Source organism: Coregonus lavaretus, assembly GCF_964263955.1.
Source record: "Coregonus lavaretus genome assembly, chromosome: 19".
In the NCBI taxonomy this organism is placed as follows: domain Eukaryota; kingdom Metazoa; phylum Chordata; class Actinopteri; order Salmoniformes; family Salmonidae; genus Coregonus; species Coregonus lavaretus.
Genome location: NC_140006.1, coordinates 19,263,010 through 19,282,062, shown reverse-complemented (window position 1 = coordinate 19,282,062; position 19,053 = coordinate 19,263,010). Strand labels below are relative to the sequence as shown.

At 41.6% G+C, this 19,053-nt stretch overlaps 1 pseudogene across 1 annotated transcript; it reads right to left on the bottom strand.

The window, feature by feature from the left end:
- Nucleotides 1-2,148: 2,148 nt before the first annotated feature.
- On the bottom strand, nucleotides 2,149-14,982 carry LOC311146994 (annotated as a pseudogene). Its single transcript has 7 exons — nucleotides 14,920-14,982; nucleotides 8,997-9,092; nucleotides 8,758-8,894; nucleotides 8,363-8,546; nucleotides 7,960-8,017; nucleotides 7,646-7,798; nucleotides 2,149-2,307 (listed from the first exon to the last, which is right to left on the bottom strand). The product of its transcript is annotated as an uncharacterized misc_RNA (transcript).
- Nucleotides 14,983-19,053: the final 4,071 nt, after the last annotated feature.

Below are 19,053 nucleotides of genomic sequence, written 5' to 3'. Positions count from 1 at the left end.
GTTTCTATTTTTTATGAGAAAATGAGAGATGTTGGTTACCTAGGTAATAACAGGAAGAAGTCTAGATTAGATTTTTAAAAACAACACTGAGAAACATTGTCTATTCTATAATGATAGTCAATTTAAGTAAATGACAGGCATATTATCAAGCTTAATTTGGGTAGAGAACGTGATTGATAGGACGGTGGTGCTGTACTAAACCTGTCTAGAGTTGAAACAAACAGAAATGGTTGAGGGAGGCTGAATCCAGAGTAAAAGAAAATCAGGCTTTGATCATGAGCGTGGAGAATCCTGTCCACAGGATTTTATTTCTGCATGCATTTCTCACTTGATAACATTCATGCAGTCAGATGAGGAATTGCTCAAGTAAAGGTATTAGTCATTTTGGGAAACAAATGATGTCTATTGCTTATTGCCAGTGCAGTGCCGAGCAGTGCATTTTATTTCCTGGTTAGGCTATAGGATATGGTTGTCATCTGCAATTCCTCTCAAGATCAAAGTTAAATTGCGTCCCGGACCATAAAGACCAAAACGGTTCTGTAGTCTCTCACAACTATTCAACACCTTTGGGAGTATAAGTTCTTCTGTAGTTTCTCATTTAAGACCTTTGGGAGTATTAGCATTGCAAGTGCATTCTCTTTTTCTATTCTTTACCTGTGCTTGCTATGGTTCTCTCTCCCATTGACCACCCAGTGAACAGAAGCTAATGTGTAACATAAACATAATGAAACATGTCACCTTGGAACACCTTGAAAGAAACGTATTATGCATCCCAAATGGCACCCTATTTAGGTCTCTGAATAAGGATGTGTCCAAAATAGCACCCTATTCCCTTTATTGTGCACTACTTTTGACTAGAGCCCTATGGGCCCTGGTGAAAAAGTAGCGCACTATAAAGGGAATAGGGTGCTATTTTGGACGCATCCTTATTCAGAGACCCATTCAAGACTGCATAGTGAACTTAGTCTTTATGCGTTTGCATGAATTCCATCCACCTATCGCCTCTCTCAACTCCCCCTGGGCAGAAATACTACTATATGACATCCATAATCCTCCTACACTAAAGTTATCTAATTAAAATCAGATTACTGCAGTAACCTTCTCATTGGTTGCCCAACTAAAACCATCCGAAAATAACTGACCATGCAAAGAAACATTCCAATCAACTGGCAAACTGAATATAATATACACTCAACGGCCAGTTTATTAGGTATACCACCCAATCACGAAAATGGATCGCTCCTACAGACAGTGAGTCACGTGGCTTGCTATATAAAGCAGACAGACAGGCATCGAGGCATTCAGTTACTGTTCGATTGAACGTTAGAATGGGCAAAACGAGTGACCTAAACGACTTTGAGCATGGTATGATTGTCAGTGCAAGGCACGCCGGATCCAGTATCTCATAAACATCCGTCCTCCTGGGCTTTTCACGAATGACAGTGTCTAGAGTTTCCCGAGAATGGTGCGACAGACAAAAAACATCCAGTCAGCGGCAGTCCTGTGGGTAAAAACAGTTTGTTGATGAGAGAGGTAGAAGGAGAATGGTAAGAATCGTGCAAGCTAACAAACAGACAAATAACGGCGCAGTACAACTGTGGTGTGCAGAACGGCATCTCGGAATGCACAACTCATCGATCCTTGTCACGGATGGGCTATTGCAGCAGATGACCACACCAGGTTCCACTCCTATCAGCTAAAAACAAAGCGGCTCCAGTGTGCATGTGATCACCAACACTGGACAACTGAAGAGTGGAGAAACATCGCCTGGTATGACGAATCCCGGTTCCTGTTGCGTCATGCTGATGGCAGAGTCAGGATTTGGCGTAAGCAGCATGAGTCCATGGACCCATCCTGCCTGGTGTCAAGGGTACAGGCTGGTGGCGGTGGTGTACCACCATGCAATCTGCAGTAACTGTGTCAGCATGGATAAAACATCCCTGTGGAGTGTTTCCATCTTGTAGAATCCATGCCCAAAGAATTCAGGCTATTCTGGAGACAAAGGGGGGTCCGACCCAGTACTAGATGAGTGTACCTAATAAACTGGCCGGTGAGTGTAATTTCATATAATATAATATCATGATTTAAATGTATGATTCAATGACTGTGATTATGATTCAAAATGTAAAGCTCCATAATTGAATAACATTAGGAAGTAGACACGTGGTCATAAAAAGATGCCTCCGCTCGGTTCATCTCGTCGAACACACACACAGCCTCCTGCTTGGCGATCATCAAGGCATTCTTAAGGTCTCTATACTCATGGGCCAACTCAACCTTCTCTTTAAGGGCTACCTTTAAGTCAGCCTACAACACACACAGAGAAACGCAAGTTCAGTTATACTTTTTAAAAACACAGTTCCACATATCTTGATAACAAGGTGTCCTGTCACATCAAGCAGTTGACAGGCTTATGAGAATGGTCCAAAGTCACAGAGAGTATTGAGGAGACATGGCAGGTTGCAGTTCTCTAAGTGGGTACAGTATGACTGAGGAGTTCCATCATGGTGGTTGGTTCCATCAAGCCCTAGCGGAGGAGAGCTGCTACAGTTCTACCAAAGAACAATACATGCTGAAGCAGCAGTTATACTGCACTTAATACTGTACATGTTGGATGTCAGATACTATATGAGTGATCAAAGATATGGATCACTGTCCCAGGCTGGGACTACAGAAACGAGAGATACGCATTCTTATGATCCCATAGGCCTGGGAGTGAAGCCATAGATGTATGTATTTAGGAAATACTGTATACTCAGCATTATGACGAGCTTAAAATTGATTTCCAATAACATATTTTATCATAGGTTGTTTAGGAGGTGGTGCATGTACATGTCTGTGAGACTATCTGTATGTGCTTGTAAGTGTACACTAGTGTACATGTGAGTCTTACAAACTAGGGCACACAGGGACAAACACAGACACTTAAACTGGACACTATTCGGGGGAATGAAGCAAATAAATAACAATGAGTCTCTCTCTCTCTCTCTTTCCTCTCCTCTCCTCCCCCCCACCCCCCCCCCCCCCCCTCCCCCCACCCCACCCTTACTGTATCCTGGTGCCTATCTCGACTGCAGTGTACTATACTGTACCTGCAAAACGAAATAACATAATGAAGTGTGTCTCTGCAGTAAAACACAACAGCAGCAGCACTAAAGTGACGAGTTTAACCCAGCAGAAAGAGAGCGAGAGAGACGGGCCGTAAACATGACAAATGCCTGCTATTGATTTCAGGTTTAATTACAGCAGGCAAGGCATGCAGCACTACTGACAAAGCCCATCTGATGTGTGCTGTTGTCTGAAGTGTAAATTGAACAAATTACACTTCATTGCCCATAAGAAACTGATGGCGTCTGCAGTTTGTGTACGTTGTTTACTTTATCCACAGTGACTACGTCAAACGTCAGCTAGCCGCTTGATTAAATTAACGAAGGAAGACACCATGTTGATGGTGGAAACGCTTCGGAAATGTTTGGGTTTGGAAATTGGAGATGGCAGCCAGTTTACCTGCAGGACAACAAGACAAGCTGATTTCATTTCATTTAATCTAAATTGACTCAGTGTTACTCTTTGTTAATGTGTCTATATACAGACAACAGAGGTAAATTCTGTTTGTGGATGCTGTGGAAAGCCGATGAGCATGCCATCAAAAACACACACACACACACGAACACACACACACTCCTCCTCTGAGCTGATAGCCATGCTAATTGGCTCTACCCGACAGTTAACATCCCAACAGTCAACATCCATAGTGACCTCCAGGGCCTTCCAATGATATGAGGTCAGCATCTTTCTTCTGTGTAATTTTATATCTCAAATGTGTCGAGCCATTAGTGTGTACGCCGTTCTCTGAGTGACGCACGCCGGTTCCCAAATGCTTAGTGTGCTTATTATGTTATGCTAATGTGGACATTATGTGCGTGCTTTATATTGAACCTAATGATCAAAGTAACCCATTTCCTTATAACTTAACACTCTCTCTAACTCTTGATCTTTTCATTTGGTGAGAGGGGCTATAGGCCTATTGTTGTTTCCATTAGATTTTTTCAAGTTAAAAAGGCTAAAGCTCTTTTTGCATGACTGCCTTTTATCAGGCTAATGACACTTGTGTCTATAAGGAAGACTTCCTCATTCTTAAATTGTCTCACGCCAACAACTTCTTTAAAGTTGCTACGCTCGCGGATGCATGGCGGCCTAAGCTCCATTGCCTTTTCTTGTTTTGAACTAATGCATTCTTGATCACCGTTTAATGAAACTCCATACCACATGGCGATTTCACATTAGATAAGCCATGTGAGACTCCCATCATCCTATCCTGCATGCTGTAGATGAAATCCTTACAATATATAAGGCTTTAAAACAAAGCATTTAAATATCCAATAATGTACAAGACAGAAAATCTAGTATTTTTTTCCCCACTCATATCCTTTTTGAGGTGAATACCAAAACATATCAGAATGATGAAAAGGTGTTTTATCACTGTGCTGTCCATGGTGTGAGGTTGGAAACAATAGCCTTGTCTTGAAATCAATATGATGATTAAACATACAGGTAACTGAATACGGCAAATGTCTAACCAAGAAAGATTCACCAATACAGGAGAGACCTAAAATGTTTCATCAGTTACTTGTGACTCCTTTAAAAAACAACAAGATTGACCTTGGCTTGTCATTTTAATTGCTTATACGCTGTTGTTGTCTTCTCACAACGGATTGTGGTGAGTAATTCTACTGACACTAATCCACAAATAACTACATAATAAGGTGAGGACTCTTTCAGACATCCTCTTGTGTTTGTTACCAATATACAGTACCACTATGAAAACAAATGCCAATGGGCATGTTTGAAAACTGAACATTGTTTGTTTCAAGCACTTAGCCTACCTGAGGTTAAAACAAATGGCAAGTCAACATTTCAGGTGAATCTAAATTGTACATAGTCTCAAGAGATAAAATCCACAATTCCAGCAAATTTTGCTGTATGAGGAATACCAGTGATACTAAAGTCAGTGAGTACAACATAAACCAAACCACTTTGTATTCAACCAAATGACCCATTTTCTGCTGTCTGGTTGTGAACAGAGTAGTATGAGTTTCCACTGTTTGCTCCATCCGTTATTGAAAGTTGGTGACATCACGTTCCAAGGTGTTCATGATCAACATAGCTGTTTGGTTTTTTAACTCTACGGCATCAAAGACTAACCTGATAAATGTGAAAAACAGGTGAACGGCAATCAATTGATTTGGAATAATGCCAAGCTGATTCCTGTGGTAATATCAATGATGGAAAAGCCAAGACTTCAAAGTTAATGGTGACGCTTCATGTTCTGAGCACAGCATGAATCAAACTAATACTTTCAAGCTTTCCAGGGTCTCTGGTGCAACAGGCTTACAATGATAATAAATTCCAAATACACTAGATAGGGTAGAAGGCCTATTATATTATATTGGCAGAACAGAGGGTGGTTGTGAGGAGAGGAGAGATTCTTACTGTAGTCCCACCCACCTTCTGATTCAAAATACAGTGAGGGAAAAAAGTATTTGATCCCCTGCTGATTTTGTACGTTTGCCCACTGACAAAGAAATGATCAGTCTATAATTTTAATGGTAGGTTTATTTGAACAGTGAGAGACAGAATAACAACAACAAAATCCAGAAAAACGCATGTCAAAAATGTTATAAATTTATTTTCATTTTAATGAGGGAAATAAGTATTTGACCCCCTCTCAATCAGAAAGATTTCTGGCTCCCAGGTGTCTTTTATACAGGTAACGAGCTGAGATTAGGAGCACACTCTTAAAGGGAGTGCTCCTAATCTCAGCTTGTTACCTGTATAAAAGACACCTGTCCACAGAAGCAATCAATCAATCAGATTCCAAACTCTCCACCATGGCCAAGACCAAAGAGCTCTCCAAGGATGTCAGGGATAAGATTGTAGACCTACACAAGGCTGGAATGGGCTACAAGACCATCGCCAAGCAGCTTGGTGAGAAGGTGACAACAGTTGGTGCGATTATTCGCAAATGGAAGAAACACAAAAGAACTGTCAATCTCCCTAGGCCTGGGGCTCCATGCAAGATCTCACCTCGTGGAGTTGCAATGATCATGAGAACGGTGAGGAATCAGTCCAGAAATACACGGGAGGATGTTGTCAATGATCTCAAGGCAGCTGGGACCATAGTCACCAAGAAAACAATTGGTAACACACTATACCGTGAAGGACTGAAATCCTGCAGCGCCCGCAAGGTCCCCCTGCTCAAGAAAGCACATATACAGGCCCGTCTGAAGTTTGCCAATGAACATCTGAATTATTCAGAGGAGAACTGGGTGAAAGTGTTGTGGTCAGATGAGACCAAAATCGAGCTCTTTGGCATCAACTCAACTCGCCATGTTAGGAGGAGGAGGAATGCTGCCTATGACCCCAAGAACACCATCCACACCATCAAACATGGAGGTGGAAACATTATGCTTTGGGGGTGTTTTTCTGCTAAGGGGACAGGACAACTTCACCGCATCAAAGGGACGATGGACGGCGCCATGTACCGTCAAATCTTGGGGGAGAACCTCCTTCCCTTAGCCAGGGCATTGAAAATGGGTCGTGGATGGGTATTCCAGCATGACAATGACCCAAAACACACGGCCAAGGCAACAAAGGAGTGGCTCAAGAAGAAGCACATTAAGGTCCTGGAGTGGCCTAGCCAGTCTCCAGACCTTAATCCCATAGAAAATCTGTGGAGTGAGCTGAAGGTTCGAGTTGCCAAACGTCAGGCTCGAAACCTTAATGACTTGGAGAAGATCTGCAAAGAGGAGTGGGACAAAATCCCTCCTGAGATGTGTCCAAACCTGGTGGCCAACTACAAGAAACGTCTGACCTCTGTGATTGCCAACAAGGGTTTTGCCACCAAGTACTAAGTCATGTTTTGCAGAGGGGTCAAATACTTATTTCCCTCATTAAAATGCAAATCAATTTATAACATTTTTGACATGCGTTTTTCTGGATTTTTTTGTTGTTATTCTGTCTCTCACTGTTCAAATAAACCTACCATTAAAATTATAGACTGATTATGTCTTTGTCAGTGGACAAACGTACAAAATCAGCAGGGGATCAAATACTTTTTTCCCTCACTGTACATGACCTTATAACTTACATATTTAGCAGACGCTCTTATCCAGAGCGACTTACAGTTAGGGACTGCATACATATTTTTTAAAACATTAAATATATATATATATTTTATACTGGCCCCCCGTGGGAATCGAACCCACAACCCTGGCGTTGCAAGCGCCATGCTCTACCAACTGAGCTACACGGGGCCCAACTTGGAAATTATGCGTGTGTATTAGATGTAATGCATGATGTTATGAAATGTGTTGTGCTAATATCCCTTACATTTCACACTATTCTGAAAATTAAACACAGTGGTAAGTGACTGTGTGTAAACCCTTGCTTTATCGTACCTTGACAGTATTTAGATGGAAAAGTTTAATGTTCCGTTCCTTTTACAGACAAACTGAAATGTTGTTGTGTTTTGTTAGAATATCACTGAGTTGCTTAAACTTAATATTTTCTGAAACAGAGAAATGAATAATCAATTGCATTTGAAATACTCAACATCTCTCACTAAAATTCAAATACAGTAAACTGAACATAAAATCTTTCTCAGTTTTTCTGTTTCAATTTCCAGTTGTTTTGTAGCTGATGACGCCTCCTCAAATTCCTTATGAAGTTCCCATCTGGCGTTTTCTGTGTTGGTTTTCTCCTGGTGTAATTCTGCTTCAATAGTTGTTATTTTACCCTGAAATACAGTTTAAAACTGAACAAAACTGTTCTACACAAGGAATCATATCAGTCTCTTATCATATTACTGTTTTTATAACACACCTGAAAGTAAAAAGATACTCGACAGAACCAACCGTGAAACTCGAAACTGTACAGAAAACGTGCCTTCAGATTTACCTTCAGAATGACCAGGGCTTTCATCTCGCTCGTCTTTCTTCAGATTCTCAGTCACTTTCTGAGGAGATATTGATGTGTTGCATCAGTAACACTAGTAAAGAAGCCCATTCCATCATGGTACATGGATCTACTAGTGCATATCTGAACGTCTATCTGCAGGTGCTCCTTTCACAAACCCACCTTGGTAGTGAGGTTCCATGCATGGATGAATCTCTAAAAGTATGTGCTTATTTCACTGACAAATAGTGCAGATTATGTGATTGACAATATCTAATGGTCAAAGGGCTGAATCTAAACATTAGACGTGTCAATAAGGATATGCAACCTCCATATCTAGGATTAATTTACTACAGGTTAGAGTGCATGGATGTCTAGCTAAGTGCATGGCTCTTTTCACACAGACTCTCATCCTCTGCTCCACCATGAAGGTCTTCTGCTCCAGCTCCTCCAAGTTGACCTTGGTGTTGGCGTGCAGCGTTGCTATCTGGGACAGCTCCTCCTTAGCCTCTGCTATCTGGTCCTCGTTCACACTGATCTTCTGCAGCATGCGCTTCCTGTTCTTCTGAAGCTGCTTCACTGCTTGTTCACTGATGGACACACACAGACACACACTCGTACGTAGGTACACACACATACACACTGGTATGTACGCACACACACACGTCAGACGGACCCATCATCAGAGTAACACTGACCAAGTACTTGATACTACAATGTATAATCGTGTTACGGATCCCTTTCCTAAGTGATTAGTATTAGATAAATATAAAATATTGTAATTTGATTGAAGTGATATACCCCTCATAGATCTTTTTGCTGTAGTCCTCAATCTCCAGTTCATATACTTTGTTTTCCTCATGGAGATCCAAGGTGTCCTGATGTTTCTTACGGAACACCTCCTCGGAGTGAGAGACCGCCGCTTCACCTGCAAGTCTCTGGAATATGCCCGGACACAACGTTAGGAGGATATCGTATGCAATAAATTAAATATTGTGAAAAATATGATATGTCAACATAACTATGATGACATCACTTACAGTTGCATGGACTTCTTTTTGCAGCTCTGAAATCTCTTCCTTTAATTGGGAAATGTTTTTACCTTCTACCTCGATTAATATTTTCAACTCTACAACCTGTGACCAAAAAATGTATATACATTGTACTCGCAAAGAGTAAGGAACTTATGTGCATGGCCTTTACTGGTTCTAACAGCAGACTTGCTGCCAGCTCTTAGCAAACTGTTGGAAAAAAATGTGTTTGACCAAATACAATGCTATTTCTCTGTAAACAATGGACGACATGGTTCCAGTAATGCCTGGCGAAAACCAAACACTGCATTCCACAGTAAGAACATCATACCAAAGTTCAAGCATGGTGGTGGTGTGATGGTTTGGGGATGCTTTGCTGCCTCAGGACCTGGACGACTTGCCTTAATAGAAGGAACCATGAATTCTGCTCTGTATCAGAGAATTCTACAGGAGAATGTCAGACCATCCGTCTGTGAGCTGAAGCTGAAGCGCAGCTGGGTCATGCAGCAAGACAATGATCCAAAACACACAATCAAGTCTACATTAAAATTGCTAAAAAGCAACAAATTGGAAGTTTTGGAATGGCCTAGTCCAGACCTAATCCCAATTGAGATGTTGTGGCAGGACTTGAAACGAGCAGTTCATGCTTGAAAACCCACACGTCACTGAGTTAAAGCAGTTCTGCATGGAAGAGTGGGCCAAAATTCCTCCACAGCGACGTGAGAGACTGATCAACAACTACAGGAAGCATTTGGTTGGAGTCATTGCAGCTAAATGTGGCACAACCAGTTATTGAGTGTAAGGGGGCAATTACTTTTTCACACAGGGGAATTGGGTGTTGCATAACTTTGTTTATGAAATAAATGAAATAAATATGTAATTGTTGTGTTATTTGTTCACTTATGTTCCCTTTATCTAATATTAGGTTTTGGTTGAAGATCTGATAACATTCAGTATCACAAATATGCAAAAGTAGAGAAAATTAGAAAGGGGGCAAATAGTTTTTCATAGCACTGTAAGAAGATTGTGGGAGCTGTACTGTTAGATTTCAGTGTAGCCTTTGATATTATTGGCCATAATCTGTTGTTAAAAAAACGTATGTTTTATGGCTTTTCAACCTCTGCCATATCGTGTACCGCAGGGCAGCTCTCTAGGCCCTCTACTCTTTTCTATTTTTACCAATGACCTGCCACTGGCATTAAACAAAGCATGTGTGTCCATGTATGCTGCTGATTCAACCATATATACATCAGCAACCACAGCTAATGAAGTCACTGAAACCCTTAACAAAGAGTTGCAGTTAGTTTTGGAATGGGTGGCATGTAATAAACTGGTCCTGAACATCTCTAAAACTAAGAGCATTGTGTTTGGTACAAATCATTCCCTAAGTTCTAGACCTCAGCTGAATCTGGTAGTGAATGGTGTGGCTGTTGATCAAGTTGAGGATACTAAATTACTTGTTGTTACCTTAGATTGTAAACTGTCATGGTCAAAACATATAGATTCAATGGTTGTAAAGATGGGGAGAGGTATGTCCGTAATAAAGAGATGACCTGCTTTTTTGACACCACACTCCACAAAGCAAGTCCTGCAGGCTCTAGTTCTATCTTATCTTGATTGTCCAGTCATATAGTCAAGTGCTGCAAAGAAAGACCTAGTTAAGCTGCAGCTGGCCCAGAACCGAGTGGCACGTCTTGCTCTTCATTGTAATCAGAGGGCTAATTTTAATACTATGCATGCCAGTCTCTCTTGGCTAAGAGTTGAGGAAAGACTGACTGGGTCACTTCTTGTTTTTGTGTTGGAAATTCCAAATTGTTTGCATAGTCAACTTACACACAGTACTGACACACACACTTACCCCACCAGACATGCCACCAGGGGTCTTTCACAGTCCCCAGGTCAAGAACAAATTCAAGGAAACGTACAGTATTATATAGCACAAGTGAACAGCAAACCTGGTTTAAAAAAACGAATAAAGCAACACCTCACGGCACAACGCCTCTCCCCCATGTGAACTACTTGTTGTGTGTATGTACTGACATTTATGTGTAACTGATAGATGCACACATATGTATGTACATTTGTCTGTAATTTCTTTTTCATTATGTGTCAGACCCCAGTAAGACTAGCTGTCGCCATTGGCGTCGGCTAATGGAGATCCTAATATATCAAATCAAATATACACTGAGTGTACAAATCATTAGGAACTCCTGCTCTTTCCATGACATACACTACGTGACCAAAAGTAGACGGACACCTGCCTGTCGAACATCTCATTACAAAATCATGGGCATTAATATGGAGTTGGTCCCCCCTTTGCTGCTATAACAGCCTCCACTCTTCTGGGAAGGCTTTCCACTAGATGTTGGAACATTGCTGCGGGGACTTGCATCCATTCAGCCACAAGAGCATTAGTGAGGTTGGGCACTGATGTTGGGCGATTAGGCCTGGCTCGCAGTCGGTTTTCCAATTCATCCCAAAGGTGTTCGATGGGGTTGAGGTCAGGGCTCTGTGCAGGCCAGTCAAGTTCTTCCACACCAATCTCAACAAACTATTTCTGAATGGACCTCGCTTTATGCAAGGGGGCATTGTCATGCTGAAACAGGAAAGGGCCTTCCCCAAACTGTTGCCACAAAGTTGGAAGCACAGAATCATCTAGAATTTCATCATATGCTGTATGTCACGTCTCCTCCCACTCCGGCACTCAATGTCGCTGGTCTACTAACTACCGGTCCTGGCAACCCATCATTACGCACACCTGGCAAACATCATTACCTACTTTCTGACTCCCGGCATATACGTTACACTGTAGCGTTAAGATTTCCCTTCACTGAAACTAAGGGGCCTAGCCAGAACCATGGCATTGCGCATGGTGATCTTAGGCTGCTCAGCCATGGTTCCCGACGAACAGTTATTGTGCTGACGTTGCTTCCAGAGGCAGTTTGGAACTTGGTAGTGAGTGTTGCAACTGAGAACAGGTGATTTTCACATGCTACGCGCTTCAGCACTCGTCAGTCCCGTTCTGTGAGCTTGTGTGACCTACCACTTCACGGCTGAGCCGTTGTTGCTCTTAGACATTTCCACTTCACAATAACAGCACTTACAGTTGACCGGGGCAGCTCTAGCAGGGCATACATTTGACAAACTGACTTGTTGGAAAGGTGGCCTCTTATGACGGTGCCACGTTGAAAGTCACTGAGCTCTTAAGTAAGGTAATTCTACTGCCAATGTTTGTCTGTGGAGATTGCATGGCTGTGTGCTCGATTTTATACTCCTGTCAGCAACAGGTGTGGCTGAACTAGCCGAATCCACTAATTTGAAGGGGTGTCCACATACTTTTGTGTATATATATTTTGTATAGACTGACCAGGTGAATCCGGGTGAAAGCTATGATCACTTATTGATGTCACCTTCAATCAGTGTAGATGAATGGGAGGAGACAGGTTAAAGAAGGATTTTTAAGCCTTGAGACAATTGAGACATGGATTGTGTATTTGTGCCATTCAGTGGATGAATAGGCAAGACAAAATATTTAAGTGACTTTGAACGGGGTATAGTAATATGTGCCAGATGCATCGGTTTGAGTGTGTCAAAAACTGCAACACTGCTGGGTTTTTCATGGTCAACAGTTTCCCATGTGTCTCAAGAATGATCCACCACCCAAAGGACATCCAGCCAGCTTGACACAACTGTGGGAAGCATTAGAGTCAACATGGGCCAGCATCCCTGTGGAACGCTTTTGACACCTTGTAGAGTACCTGCCGCGACAAATTGAGGCTGTTCTGAGGGAAAAAAGGGGGTGCAACTCAATATTAGGAAGGTGTTCCTAATGTGGCTAGCGAAAGTATTCACCCCCCTTGGCATTTTTCCTATTTTGTTGCCTTACAACCTGGAATTCAAATGGATTTTTGGGGGGTTTGTATCATTTGATTTACACAACATGCCTATCACTTTGAAGATGCAAAACATGTTTTATTGTGAAACAAACAAGAAATAAAACAAAAAAACCTGAGCGTGCACAACTATTCACCCCCCCCCCCAAAGTCAATACTTTGTAGAGCCACCTTTTGCAGCAATTACAGCTGCAATTATCTTGGGGTATGTCTCTATAAGCTTGGCACATCTAGCCACTGGGATTTTTGCCCATTCTTCTGGGATTTTTGCCCATTCTGCAAAACTGCTCCAGCACCTTCAAGTTGGATGGGTTCCGCTGGTGTACAGCAATCTTTAAGTCATACCACAGATTGTCAATTGGTATGTCATTCCGAGACATTTAAATGTTTCCCCTTAAACCACTCAAGTGTTGCTTTAGCAGTATGCTTAGGGTCATTGTCCTGCTGGAAGGTGAACCTCCGTCCCAGTCTCAAATCTCTGGAAGACTGAAACAGGTTTCCCTCAAGAATTTTACATTTTAGTCATTTAGCAGACGCTCTTATCCAGAGTTACTTACAGTTAGTGAGTGCATACATTTTTCATACTGGCCCCCCGTGGGAATCGAACCCACAACCCTGGCGTTGCAAGCACCATGCTCTACCATCTGCGCTACAGGAGGCCTGAATTTCCCTGTATTTAGCACCATCCATCATTCCTTCCATTCTGACCAGTTTCCCAGTCCCTGCTGATGAAAAACATCCCCACAGCATGATGCTGCCACCACCATGCTTCACTGTGAGGATGGTGTTCTCGGGGTGATGAGAGGTGTTGGGTTTGCGCCAGACATAGCGTTTTCCTTGATGGCCAAAAAGCGTAATTTTAGTCTCCTCTGACCAGAGTACCTTCTTCTATATGTTTGGGGAGTCTCCCACATGGCTTTTGGCGAACACCAAACGTGTTTGCTTATTTTCTTCTTTAAGCAATGGCGTTTTTTCTGGCCACTCTTCCCTAAAGCCCAGCTCTGTGGAGTGTACAGCTTAAAGTGGTCCTATGGACAGATACTCCAATGTCTGCTGTGGAGCTTTGCAGCTCCTTCAGGGTTATCTTTGGTCTCTTTGTTGCCTCTCTGATTAATGCCCTCCTTGCCTGGTCCATGAGTTTTGGTGCCATATTCTTTCAATTTTTTAATAATGGATTTAATGGTGCTCTGTGGGATGTTCAAAGTTTCTGATATTTTTTTATAACCCAACCCTGATCTGTACTTCTCCACAACTTTGTCCCTGACCTGTTTGGAGAGCTCCTTGGTCTTCATGGTGCCGCTTGCTTGGTGGTGCCCTTTGCTTAGTGGTGTTGCAGACTTTGGGGCATTTCAGAACAGGTGTATATATACTGAGAAGTTATTTTTTTCATTTCACTTCACCAATTTTGACTATTTTGTGTATGTCCATTACATGAAATCCAAATAAAAATCCATTTAAATTACAGGTTGTAATGCAACAAAATAGGAAAAACGCCAAGGGGGATGAATACTTTTGCAAGGCACTGTATGTCTAATTGTGCAAACTGTAAACATGACGCTACAGTTGTAAGTACATTATAAGAACACTGTTAGGTTACCACGTAAATAAGGAGATATTCAACACCTAACAGGAAAGAGTCCTTGAACAACTATTGCTTTGGTTCCTTCTATGCAGTTGCAGTACAAGTGGCATGTTTAAGTTGAAAACAATACATTTGAGAGACTCAAACTTTATCCCCCAAAACACTTTGTGTAACTATCAGATACTGTAATACTATTTATTATGCTGTGTACTGTACCCACAGTCTGTCATTAAGCAGATTCCTGATGCCCTTAAGTTCATGGAACATAAATCCTCTCTCCTCATCAGCTTTCAGTTCTTCCTTACTTATCGCTTCTTGAAATCTCTTGAGTTCATTGAAGGTCTTTGAAAATGTCTCATGGGCCTAAAATAACAACAAAATAGAAATATATGCAATACATGTGTGACAATAACAATGTAGAAACAAATAAATAAACACAATTTATTGTGAACAGTACCTCACGTTGAGCCGTATTAATTTGGTTCATGAAATCACTCTCCAGCTGCAGTTTGTCCTTCATGAGAGGCCCATTTTTCTTGACGAAATCAATGTCCTCATTTAACAGCTGGTTCAGAACCTCTGGTCTTGATCATTCTATCCTTCCCTTGGTAAAGTTTATCTCTTCTCAATTTCAGATGCCATTTCAATTCACTGATGTCTCTGGTACAGACCTTATGCTCTGGAGAGAAACAGTACATATCTAGGTTTCAGGTAAAGCAGCACCGTAAGGAATATATAGAGAACTTACGAAACATAATAGGTGAATGTTTTTTTTTTCTTCAACAAGAACTGTTACAGAATAATCCTCATAATGAAAGAGTGATAATAACATGAATTACATATTTTTAAGGGATTTTTATCTTTATGTAGCCAGGTGGTAAAAGCACATAGCTGTATTCATTGATATCCACTAGATGGCACTGTCCCTTTAAGAGAACCATAAATAATGTCTGCAACCAGAGTTGTATAAGCTTTATGGAGTCAAGAAAACCTGCACGACCCCCCATCACCCTGAGGGAAACGCTCAGTGTGAGAGGTTTAATAGAACGCTCCATGATCTCCTGCGCACACTGCCTCCAGAAAAGAAGCGCTGTTGGCCTGAGCAGTTACCTGACTTGGTGTATGCCTACAATGTGACACCCCATTACACCGCTGGGTACTCGCCGTACTACCTGCTTTTCGGGGTCCATCCACACTTTCCTGTTGATGCTTTGTTAGGTCAAGAGCAGATGCTTTACAAGAAACATGACTGGTTGGTTGTTCACCAGGAGCGTTTGAACGAGGCACATGCAAGAGCAAGAGAGTACACAGAACAAAAAGCAGCAGAGGAAGTTGAACTTCACAAAGACAAAGTGTACTGTCCACCCATTGATGTAGGCCAGCTGGTTTACTTACGCCACAGACCTAAGAGTAGAAACAAGATTCAGGATGCTTAGGGTCCTACTGTGTACAGAGTGATCGAGGTACAGGGTACTACACATGCAGTATAGCCGTTAGAGGGTGGGCCTATAAAAAAGGTTCATAAGGTTAATTTAAGGCCATGTGTGAGAGACCATCCTGTCCCTGCTCCTAGGCTAGTGAAAAACAGTGCGCCAGTAACCCCCATTGCCCCTCCTGTTAAGTCTTTGCCTTCTGATCCTGAGTTTGTAGTGTAGGAAGTCTCCTATCCAGAGGAAGTCTCCTATCCAAAGGTAACGCGAGAGGGAAACACAGAACCTGTGGGTAACGCTGATAGTGACAGTTATTTTTCCGGTAAAGTGGAACATGACAATGCTACTGAGGAACAAGATGTTTCTGAGCCAGTTATTGCAGATGATTATGTGAATGAACCAGAGGTTGAAGTGCCCGTTCCTGCTCTGCACAAAAGTACCAGTGCGAATGCTGGGGTAAACTCAAACCCGTATAACGTTCCTAAATCAGCTTGTAATAATGCAGTTTCACTCAGTCCCGAAGTGTTGTCCCAGGTTATAACCAGTCTGGGTACTGTATTCTTCAGAGAAGATGTAAGAGAAGTTAGAAACTTGTGCTAAGTCACTGAGGACGTTGACTTTGTAGCAGGGGAAAATGTAGCCAGGTGGCAAAAGCACATAGCTGTATTCCTTTATATCCACTAGATGGCACTGTCCGATTATGAGATCCATAAATAATGTGTGCAAGCCATTATGGGATTGCACATGCGCAGTGTGTAAGAGTAAGAGCAAGCAATTACACTGGAGAGCTGTTGAAATCCATCGTGGGTCCAACGTTACTTTAGATGAGTAAATAATATTTGTACCGGAATATATCATATTTTGCATCATCTGCAGTATATAAGAGTTGGTAGTAAGGTAGAAGGATTACTTTACAATGTAGAAAATAGTAAAAATAAAGAAAAACCCTTGAATGAGTAGGTGTTCTAAAACTTTTGACCGGTAGTGTATGTGCTTTCCTTACACAGCGGAGACAACAGGCCAACTTCTGTATGAATGAAGAAAGATGTTTGTACAGTGTATGTATACCAATAGCCTTATCTATTTAAAAATATTGGTAATTGTCAGTTAAACTAAGCTAAACGAAAATACACTACAAGTGGACTCATTGTATGGAAAGCATCTGCAAACAATAGGGGATGTACTGTATATGGATGATTCAGAATAATGTGCACATTATAGATGCCATTACACTGGACATTTTTGTTACTAGAAATATTCTGTTGTGTTCATGGACATCAATATGACACAAGGCTGTGTACTGTATCCCTCTCATTTGAGAAAAATTATTCACTTCTTTCAGCTCTTGCACTTAGCCCAATGCCTTCCATGTATAACTATGTAGACATAATTTAAGACTCGGATTGACTGGAATGAAATCTGGAAAAGATGGAACACATTTCTTCACATACCTGAAGAAATAGGCGCATTAAAGGGATAGTTCACACAAATTCCAAAATTACATATTGCTTTCCTTACCCTGTAAGCAGTATGAGGACAAGGTAAGAGGGCTATCCATACCTTGATTTAGTTTCCCTGGGCACAGATTCCAAATGCTAACGTTTTAGCATTTGTGGCACAAATCCCATTCAAGTGATGGGACAGATATTAGCATTTTTTGGCATCATGTTTAAATAATCTATAGATGGGTTAGCTGACAACATCACAAAAACAATGCGCACACTTCAATGGGGCAGAAGTCTGTGTGTTGTTGTGATTCTGGATGGCCAGATAGCTAGCAACAATGACAAGAAGCTGCCATGTGGGGAATCGTAAGTGGCTCGTTTCAGCTAGTTTTCTCTTGTTCTTCATACCATGTCTTGTTTTGAGGTGTTTTGACTGACGTCACGTCTATGCTAATATGGCAAAAATGTGCTAGCTCGCTAACCAACAACTGTAACAATGTATTTGAGAGACAACAATTGCTCATTGTGCAAATGTATTTATGTTTTCAATAAACATAGGAGAATATAGTTTACATGTTGTCAACAATCTAAGCCAACCACATCTGTTTTGCCCCATAGTTGCGCACACGTCGGTTTTGTTGCTAAACAACTAACCCGTCTATAAGTGACTTTGTTGAGCTTCACAATACATTTGAGATACTTTCGGATGATTTGAACATGATGTGCGAAAAATGCTAATGTCGGTCCCATGACTTGAATGGGATTTGTGCCACAAATGCTAAAATATTGGCAATTGGAAACATTACCACGGAAGCTAAATTAAAGGATGGATTGTTGTCATATCTTGTCCAAAGACTGCTAACAGGGTAAGGAAACCAATATGGGTGAACTATCCCTTTAATTGCTGTAAATGTAAAGCTTTAAATGAAGACTAACATTGGATGAACAAGACACTACTTACCTGAAAGTTTTGCTATTTTGATGTTTTTCATGAGACATCTGATGCTGAACATTTTCTGACTGATAGAGGGGACAGGACAAATTACAGAAATGTATCCAACCTTACAGTATTTCTAGACAGATTGGATAATGTTTTCATATCAGTGATATTTGCCCAATAGTTCTCTCTCTCTTGCATGATCACACTATGACATCAGCATCTTACCTGTTGACACCAGTTCTCCAGTTGCTTCTTCAGCTCCTGAATATGGCAAACAGCTTTGTTGACACACAGTGAGGGAGTGTTAACCAGGGCACAACTGCGACGTCTGCTGGGGCACACTGCTTGAAGATCTGCCTGATCTTAAAAGATATCAGAAATTACCAGCCATAAATGAAATTTAAGAGTTATGCCTCGAATCATGTTTACTTTTGGTTGGCATGATGAAAAGCCAAAAACACATAACTGATTTCCATAAATACTATACATACAAATAACAGTATGACAGTATATGACAGCTAGCACTGCATCGCACTAGAGATCCTGGTTCGAATCCAGGCTCTGTCGTAGCCGGCGCGACCGGGAGACCCATGGGGCGGCGCACAATTGGCCCAGCGTCGTCCAGGGTAGGGGAGGGAATGGCCGGCAGGGATGTAGCTCAGTTGATAGAGCATGGCGTTTGTAACGCCAGGGTTGTGGGTTCGATTCCCACAGGGGGTAGGAAAAAATATAAAAAAATGTATGCATTCACTAACTGTAAGTCGCTCTGGATAAGA